General features: G+C 35.8%; 1 long non-coding RNA gene across 1 annotated transcript; it reads right to left on the bottom strand.

The window, feature by feature from the left end:
- Window positions 1–427: 427 nt before the first annotated feature.
- On the bottom strand, window positions 428–10,046 carry LOC116807883 (uncharacterized). Its single transcript, XR_005979191.2, has 2 exons — window positions 9,611–10,046; window positions 428–9,379 (listed from the first exon to the last, which is right to left on the bottom strand). It is a non-coding gene; the product is annotated as an uncharacterized lncRNA (long non-coding RNA).
- Between the last annotated feature and the right edge of the window lie 385 nt (window positions 10,047–10,431).

A 10,431-nucleotide genomic window follows, 5' to 3' on the forward strand; every position in this document is an offset into this window, starting at 1 on the left:
CTGTCGTGCAACAAAAGACTGTAATTCAACACACCTGAAAAAGCTCAGCAGCTTTGAAAGTGTGCCTTTTAGGCAGAAAAGACACGTAAGACCAGCAGGATTTCTTGCCTCAGAAAGTGGTTTATTAGCAGCACTTCCCATCTTCCTGAGCTGCTAGTAATGTTCTCCCTGTTATATTTCAAATGGGTAACATGGCTATGTATAAAATTCTTAGGTGGTATCATTCCATTGGAAAAGTGGATTTTCAGACAAAAGTAAACAAAACAGCATATTTAATCAGGCCACTTATATTGACAATGACTTTTGCTAACTTCACTAGTTTATACATTTATCCTATGAGACTAATGAGCAAAAAAGCTACCTGTACACGTTTCATCTGGTAATGCGCTAGCAAACAAAGTTGGTGTATCTAGTGAATAAATTGGAAACTTTTCCAGGGAATGTATCACTGCAGCTGCCAAATCAGAAGCTTGCCTAGATCCCGGCTCTTCAATTAGTAAGAACCGTGGCCTGTAAGATGTTGTTTGGTCATGAGGATTTCTACAGAAATAAGTAGAAGGCAAGTTTAAAAATGAGTGATGAATAGGAAAACAGACATTAAAGTTTTTTCCTATGCACTTTGTTTTGTACATACTCTCCCTGTTCCACAAAATAATAAGCTGGTCCGTGAACAGGAAAACTACCAAAGCCTACTTTCTCACAAACTGGTACTCTGCTTCTGCTAGAAATCCTGCCAGTCCCCACCAGTACATCTGCTACTCTTTTGGCTGGGTTAAGTAACAGCTCTTACATCCCACAGTGGGACTGTGCAGCCAAATACCCACACAACAGTTCAGTTTGACGGGTCAGGGCAGTGTACTCAGAACAAAACTAACCAGCTCAGCCTTCATACTTCTGTATTTCAAAATTCTCATCATCAGAAGAAGAGGAAAGAGAATTACTGCTGAGGACTCCATATCTCTGTCTGCAAAGATTCAAACAAGTACAAAATAAAAATGCACTCTATGTAATACCAAAATTTAAGTGAACACTATCTAAGCATTTACTTTGAAACCGACAAAGTTTTCAGATCATTGGACATTTAAACTGATTTCAAAGTACATTATGTGATTTTCCTTGTGACAGCAATACTTAATTTTTCTTAGGGAGGTAAAATGCATCACTAGTGTGCAAAGAAATTCTTTACTCGAGTTACTCTTTTTGTCCAGTCTCTCTCTCTCAGACACACAAATCGAGTTTCACTTAGCATCATGCAGCCACTCTGTGAAACATCAACATTTTAAACTTATTTAAAAATTTTACTTCAAAACCCCTTCCTTCCATAATTGTCTGTTTTCAATGATACTAAACAAAGTTTTCCAATCTAGCAAGGGAATGCACTCTCCGTGCTCTGTTTAAATTATCTGACACCCCTTTGTAGATACTATTGCAATTCATAAATTAGATTTTCATTTAATATTTTTCTGGTTTAAGGATAGTTTCATACAGAAACATGAACTGATTCCAAAAGACATCAGAATCAGGGTTTGAGCAATTTAAAAAAAAATCCATTAAAACTTCCATGCAGGCTCTCCCTCTAACTAAATTGTCTTTGGTTTTAAGAAAATAACTTGCATCTCTCAAGATTAAACAGTCTAAGGTTTTCACAGGGAGATTCTGGCTTCAGTTACAGAACAAATTAATTTCAGTTACACAATCTTGGCCACAACCCTCATCATCACCTTATCAATGACCATAAATACTGCATTTTCAAATAAGTTCTGATGGCTAGTAAAAAGAATAGCCGACCACTGCCAGTGTTTGTTTTCTTTATACTCTCAGACTACTACAGTTATAATAATAATAATAATTTTATTTGCTACTAGTCCAAAACCCCTCAAAAGCATTATTGCATCATGTGATAGCGCTATTGAAACAGAAAAACTGCCACTTAACCATACACAAACCTTTTGTTCCCTTTGCATGAATCTCTCTCTGAGACAGATGAAGATTGGACTGAAGAATCTGATCACATCTTCTAGGTTCTGTTGAAAGCAAAGAATTTAGAACAATGTCACAAACAAGTTTAAGATAAAGTGGGATACTCAAAGAGGCAGAAAACAGGATGTGTATCACCCATCTCTAAGTTCAGGGGAAGTTTCAATCAATGCATAGTAGAAGTGAAAAAACACACATCTGATTTTTAACGAGAACTGTAAAACACTTGAGTAAGAATATAAAGTCTCTTTAATTACTATTCTTTCAAGGCTAGATAGGTCATATTTTTTACTGGAAAACAATAAGGATCCCAAAAACTAAAAATGCACAGGATACAAACATTTAAGAAAAGGTACTGGCAGAATGAAGGTAAGAAATTTAAAGTTGAGTGTGTGCATGTATTTCCATTTAAAAAATCTTGTTTCCATGCAAGAAACTAGCTCCTAAGAAAAACTGTGCCTAAAACCTACTTTCAAATGTATCTTTATATCACTCAACAAAGCAAAGCTTTTTTCCTTTTGTTTCACTTACTTATGATGAAATTACTGCACACAACATTAAACTCTTTAAGTACTGCTGCAAATAATGATATATTCAAAATGCCCTACACTACAGGTATTCCCGCCTGTCCACAGCCTTTTAGCATGTATTTTTTCTGGAAAAACACCAGGGTTTGGGACTTTTCTGTCTGAAAATCCATAAGTACTGCCCTAGAATCTGCGGCCTTGGCTTCTAATGTCAAGAGCAACACAGATTTTTTTTTAATAGATGAAAAATACCTAGTAGTTAAGTCCATCTCAATTGCTTAAGAAAAAGCTTTTGGCTAGGGTATAGTCAAGGAAATTTAGAACAGAAGTAGCTTACAATGCTACCTGGATTGCCGCTGTTTCTTCACCAGTTGTTTCCATATCTAGACTTTTCTAATTAAAAGAAACAGGAAAAATCACACAAACAAGCAGAAAACCTGTGGGAATATCTGGTGCCTTTATAGTATCAATTTCAAGGCACTCCATACATGCAAAAGATTAAATTAACACAGAGCAAGAGGGAATAGAAACACCACTATGGAACCCAGGATTAATAAAAGGATTTCTACTCTAAAATAAAGTTTAGTCGATCTGAAACTTAAACACTTGGCCAGATACAAAACCGACTGTATCAATTAGTCCCAGGTTAATTATCCAAGAGTGTGGTAAAACCCAGGACAAAGCAATTCTTAGCAGAAAAAAAAAAAAATCACACTGGCATTTGAGAGATGATTTAGAAAGTACTATGGTAAATTCTGGTTGAAACAAACCACAGAGGAATCTGACCAAAAGCAACTATGAAATCAGGCTGTGGATATGTTTAGAAAACAAAGTTCCTGGCATTCAAGAGGATGGTGGACTAACTTCATTAAATAGAGCAAAACCAAGACAAGGAAATATTATTGATCAGCGTCTATAATTTCAACATGAGTTCTGCCTGGGACAGGGGACTACTTGAGATCACAGGCAAAGCTGGCACAAGAACAAACACAGATAAAGCAGGTATCAGTAAATTCCCTTTTTAGTAAGATTTGAATGAAACCAAAGCCCTGAGACAGCTATTTGTAAAAAGATGGGGATTTTATTTATCCATTCAAAAATCACAAGCCAATTCAGCAAGCATAGTATATTACATGTTTCATCATATCACTGCTCTTTCATGTCTTCTGAAGAAGGTATTTCCTCCACCTTAGAACATAGCTGTGGCATGACTGTAATAGTAAGATGTTAAATTATAATTGGAGAACATGAATAAAATATTAGTTTAGACTACACTAAGCTTTGCAAAAAATTGTTTTCACCTAAATTAAAAGTAAATAATTTCTTTACATGAAATGCCATTCATATAGAAAAATAGTAAATTATTTTGTTATCTACTTCTGGGTAGTGGAATACCCACAGCCTCCCTTTCTTAGCTGTCTTCTCCATGTCATCCCTTTTCTTTGCAAGACTGCCTCTGCAGTACTAAGATACAAAGTTGACATGTAAGAGCAAGGACAGGTGAGTACAGAAAAACCCCACTGAAAACAACACAAGTAGTTAGCACACTATTTTAATATAGTGTACACATGGCAAGAGTCATCGACACTGCACCAAGTTTTTCAACACTACTTAAAAATTATGTCAAATGTTCCATTTTTTTATAGAGGTTTAAAAACAAGTATTTGAGGATTTGCCAACATACATTGTTTTCAGTTAATTTCCCCTTCTTGCTGAACACAGTACAAAAAAATCCCACTTAGTAGGAAAAAGAAAGAATTCTGAAGATCATCTGAAGATAACAAAAAGAAATTATGGCAGTTTCTCATAGCACTTAAGTTGCTCAGCACAATAGCATTAAGTGATTTTTAGCTCAGTCATCCTCAGACAACAGGTTGCTTAGTCTTTTCTTAACTGGAATTAAGGTCTCATGCTGATTTGCCATGAATATATATGCTAGAAAAAATATCTCCCTGCTGATATACTTTGAAAACCTTTCAGAAAACAGTGTCAATTTGGGCAAAGAGAATCAAGTCACAGACAGGCTAGAACTGCTTCACTTTGCCTGTATTGAACTTTCTGCCATTTCTTAACTCAACAGGATAATATAAAATTATTTGCAAGCATGAAAGAAAAGTTAATTAAACATGAAGGCAATTCTGGTGCCAAGAAGATCAGTTTAGAGGGCAAGGTAATATCTACTGAAAGCCACAACATGAAGTGACCATTTCAGTTCACAAGAAACCAGCCCACATATCAAAGATGCTCTGGTGTGAAGACCTCTCTGCAACTGGCAATCCCAAAAGGAAGACACTGGTAGCCAATTTAACCACTGTCTGTGCCCAAAATCTTTCCACACAAAGCACCTGACAAATATATCCTCCTGTGCACAATCTGTGAATTGTAAACCTTAAGAGAAGCCACAAGCAGAAGACGCTACCTGACCAACTGCAGTGGAACGTTTATGGAATGTTTGTCAGGCTGTTTGGCACTGCCCCCTGAAAGTTCCAAGCTTGACCATGCCCAACCCCTAAGTCCCTGGTGGGACTTTACTGTGCTGGCACGTGATGCCCAACACTTGGCAATCCCAGAATCATAGAACGGCCTGGGTAAGAAGGAACCTATAGTGACCATCTAGTTCAACACCCCTGCCATGAACAGGGACACCTCCCACTAGGCCAGATTGCTCCCAACCCCATTCAGCCTGGCCTTAACACTTCCACAGGTGAGGCATCCACAGGTTCTCTGCACAACTTTATCACTCTCATAATAAATATTCATCATATACATCATATACATAGTGGCACATAGGGAGGTCTCAGCCCAACCAATGCAAGCATTTACCTCCTGCTGCCAGGAATAAAAGCATGTTCTTCTGCCATCAAAAAAAAGTCCCTAGCCAACAGTATGCCTAGCACAAAGGCTTGTTAGTAAGGCTCATTTTAGTAGCTCTGTATGATGAAAAAAAAAAAACAACTTACTTTGTTCTAGGACTGCAAAACAAAATAGACTGATTTATGGTGGTGTAAAACTTTGTCGAAGTCTACAGCTTCAACAGACCTCTAAATCCCAATTTTCTTCATCCTTTAAGCAACCAGTATTACAGAAAATATAACAAGGCCATTTACCAAGCAAAGAAAGAAAAGCTGAAGTTTGTGCAGCTCAGCAGTAGCCAAAGCATGGGTATGTTATCAGTACCTTTCCAGCTACCAATACAGAGCACAGCACTGCAAGGGCTGCAATGGGAAAATGAACTCTGTCTCAGCCGGACCCAATACAGACCTGATACAGATTACTTTCCATAAACACAAATTAATTCTGCTATTCACTTTTAATTATTTATTGATTCATTTCATATTAATTGTTCCATTATTTTTCCAAGGATTTTTTTTTTTTATTTCTTCTGTACAGTGGCTGGGTTTTGCCACTGCATTTTTTTTCTAGAGAAGTCAACACACATGGAGTTATTATGATGTATAGGTACAAGTAGTTTTTGAAAATAGGACTGATAATAATTTCTTTTTTTAAGCTGTGTTTTTAAGGAGATAAAGGACAAAAGAAAGATAATGCAGACATACACACAAATATTGTGATAAGAAGAAAAAAAAAAACAGCTAGGGACATTACATGTTAAACTGGGCCAGTACAGTATTGAAAAAAAAAATCCTCATTTTATCTTTATTTATTGTGTGGTTGAACCTATAAAATATGCAAGTATGAATTAAAAGAATTTTTAAGTCACAGGTAAAAAAAAAAATCAAAAATTTAAGTTAATGTCTGATGTATTCTAGAACTAAAACAGTCACACTTCTATACAGCATTTTCTGAGGCATGTTTAAGTAGGAAAGCAGCTGAGACCCACTAGTGTCACTGAAACAAATTCTAATATTAACATATTCAATTGCCCTCGGCTACAGTCATTAACATTAGTTAAAATACTGAATTTGGTTCTTTACAATTAGTGTTTGAAAATCTGGTATGTTCCAGCAACTATAAGAAATCTTTATAAATTTAATTCTGTATTTGCGTCTTTGTGATTTCACATTCAAAAAAACTCATGCAAAAGAAAAGCCATTTAAGAGAATATCAGTGACTCATTCAGGAGATCAAAAATATTTGAGATTGCACTTATAATGTTAATTCATCTCAGCTGTAAAAATACCTTTTCGGGTAATTGAACTAGAGGGTCTCACTTAGATCTGGCAATAAGTTATCAGTTTGTGTTGAAGATACTAAATGTGAAGTAGCCAATCCCTCATTTGCTGTAGAAGAGTAATTTGATATAGTGAATAAGGTAGCATTTGGAGAACAGTTGTCAGATTAAGGAATTTAAGTACTGCCCAGAGAAATTCAAATTTCCCTTTCTCTATAAAATCCAAGACCATACTGGAATAATTTAGGTAATAATTTAAAAAAAATGTCATTAATTCTGTTATCCTAATTTTCTATACTCTATTGTAAATCCTCTCAGCTTGGGTTGTAGAATCTTTAGATCTCATTGCTGTAATGTAACATTTCATAGATTTTAGATCATAAAGGAATTGCAGCTATCCACAGTCAGAAGTTGAGATTTAGGATACCTGCTCTTCATCTAAACCATAGTGACTTCGAGAACGTGTCCGTCTTTTCTCTTTTGGTATTATTGGAATTTGATTCTAGAGGACTATAGGTAGTCTATAGTTATGAATTTCTATGAAGTACTAGGTCCAAGGCATCCAAAGACAGTGAATAATTCTGGCTTTGCTTACTTTGTTTCCATCTAAAACATGGCATGAATGGATACACGAATACACTTTTATTTCGTATTACATTTAATTTGGACTTTCTAGTTCCCTCATATATTGAAACTGCTGAATCTCTAAAATACCCAAACAAATCCTGACATATGTGTTCACTAGGTACTCAACAATTCATGGAATCAGTGCATAAACAAGATGTAAAAAATTACACATCAAATTGAGCAACTTCCCCCTGATGCTTGCTTTATCTAACCATCTGGGCTACAGCACAATATTATTGTCACATACACCTTTTGTTCCCTATAAATTTTACTTTTATTTCCGTATCAAAATATGGGTTTAATAAATTATTTGAAAAAGATTAGTTGAAAATCTGTGGCACTGCCAGGCACTACCTGCATTTATAAATCCCTGGTTGGTGCTTTGCTCACAGTAAAGATCCTTCTTTCCTTTTATGACTCAGTAGAATTCAATTCTTAAAATATTACTAAAGGAAAACTTCATTGCCTCCTGTGATTTTTAAAATTTAAGTAGCAAGAGAAATGCTTTGTCCAATAGCAATATTGAGTGAAATTACATATTGATTCTTGTCTTACTTTCAGCAGGATCCAATCTCCAGCTCAGCTTCTCACTTACACAGACTTTACTCCCTACAGCATTTTAAATGTTCTAAATTTTACTTCAGATTTTCATTCTGTGTGTCTTACCACTTGTGAGAAAAGGCACTTTCTTCACACACTTGTTTTCATTTGTGTTAAGTCAAATCTCCTTAAATGTTCAGGTTAACATTCAGTTGGTTCCCAGCTGTATGGAAGGGTACCCTATAATTTGGGCAGCTATGAATAAAATATTTATCCATCATTCTGATCCCTATTTTTTTATACATCAGTGCATTGAGGATTCTAGCAAGAACTTTTCCACCCATCCAGCAAACCAGAGCACCACTGTGCAAAGAAGATGTTAGGCTGGGGCCATCTACTGGCTGTATTGCTGAGCTTTCATTGAAAATTTTGAAAAATTGCTTTACATATGTAATTCTATTCCAGTTATAAAAATACTAGCATATATTAATCACCTAAGTATGTGATGTTTCTTGTGCAATGGTTCTTTGCTTTTAAGATTAAATATTGTATGAAATTAATATGGGCTATTTATCAAAAGAAAAAATAATGTATTTTGCTTTCATAAACAAAATATAAAAAGCGAGGAAGGGGCCTCCTACTTCCCAATAACACCAAAAAGAAAATAAAGAATAAAGCAACCAAAAAGAAAATTAAGAAAATAGTTTAAGATTTCATCATGAATTTGTATGTGTTGTTCTAAAATAGATAAAATGCACAGTTTTTGGGAGATTAAAAAAGATCTGTCAATTTTATTATGCTTCTTAAAGATTCTTATTAAAAATAAATTTAAAAAAAAATTAGCAGATGAAGACTAAAGCCTTTTAAACTGGAAGTTCTAATAAATGAGCAACTACAAACCAAGAGTAATCCACATTGATGGAGTCTGGAGACCAAAAGTATATTTACATAATGATGCTGTTAAGTATGTATTTACTCATTTATTATATGATCATACTGATAAGTACTTGTGTTGTAATTTAGTCTTATTTGTTATTTTAACTGTCTTTAGGGCAAGACAGAGCATTTTTCAGATTTTACAAGTTTAGGTGAGACTCTGCACTTACTAAATTGCCATGCATATACATTTATGTATAGGTATGTATACATAGAGACAAAAATATATACATACTAACTCCTTATGCTAATGCCTATACTTTTATAAATATATATTTATACACGTATAAAGGCATGCAATACATGTACATGTATATCACATGTAACTTGTACCTTTTATGCTCTCAGTTCAACAAAATCCTCTGTTGGCTCTTAGTTATACTGGGATTAAACACTATTCACATCTGCCCTCTGCAGATCCAACAGCAGGAGAGATTTCTAGCAGGAGCTCTAAGTAGTTAGCAGTTTAATCAAGAAATGCAAAATGCAATTTAAAACGTATAAAAGGCAGATAAACAATAAGACTTCTCAGCATAAAGAAGAAAGCATAAACATGTTGCAGGTTTGGAGACGAGGCTACAGGAGCTAAAACTAGGAAGAAAAATATTGCCACCATCACAGACAGAACTGGTAGAAACCCCTGCAAGAGAAAGAAAAAACTGGTTTAGGAATTTAACTGACCTACTGTGATTTTCCACCTCATTCATAAGAATAAAAACATGCTTTTTGCCACACTAAAGTACCATCTCTCATGCTGCTGCAAGCTCACCCAGCACAAAAGTCATCTGCCCTCAAAATACCTATGAGATAGGCATCTTTTCTAAAATACTTCAGGCTCTCACTAGTGTTAAGGGAAAGAGATAGGCAATACCTGAAATCCATTTGTCCACATATCATGGGCTCCTCAAGGACACTCAGGGCTGGGTGTTGTGCTGGTTTTGGTTGGGCCAGATTAAATTTTCCTCACAGGGGCTCAGTGAAGAGCTGTGTTTTGGATTTGTGCTGAACACAGATAAAAACAAACATAATTTTGCTAGCACTGAGCAGAGCTTACACTCAGCAACCTGGTCCTGTTGTTGTTCATCATGGTAATTTCAAGGTCTGATCCACCTTCCCGTCAGTTTCTAATATAAAACTTATAAAATATCTGCTTAATTAACCATTAATGCATAATAATCTCATTTTTTATGTCCAGCTGGTTCATGTCAAACACTAAGAATTTTCATTCCTAAGATTATCCGCATTAAGAAGTTGTCACAATCTCTTCCAAAGTGCAAACCTAAGTCTTGCACTTGCATTAATAAATACAGCTGTCTAAACAGAAGATTCTTTTAAGTTAATTATGCGTCTTGTCGTCTCTTTGACCTCAATGTATTAATGGCACAGCAAGATTGCTGTGGGTGCAATTTAGCGTGAGCACAGCAGTCAACGGAGGTAAGGCCCATCAGCTGATCCCTCCTGCTCTCTGATACCACCCTGTTCCTCCCTGGAGCGAAATAAAGCTCTAATTAAAGCTTTTCACCAGATCTACCAGCATATCACTTGACCCTCCATCACATCTCGGAGAGGAAAACTGTTCTGCCCTTCAGCAGTTGCATTAAACCCAGCCCTTCGCAGACTACCTTCTTCCTCCCCGCGTTTTACAGTTGCCTTTTCAGACAGACACACCCCAGCTAAACACCGCCCCTCCTC

Source organism: Taeniopygia guttata, chromosome 2 (genome assembly GCF_048771995.1).
Source record: "Taeniopygia guttata chromosome 2, bTaeGut7.mat, whole genome shotgun sequence".
In the NCBI taxonomy this organism is placed as follows: domain Eukaryota; kingdom Metazoa; phylum Chordata; class Aves; order Passeriformes; family Estrildidae; genus Taeniopygia; species Taeniopygia guttata.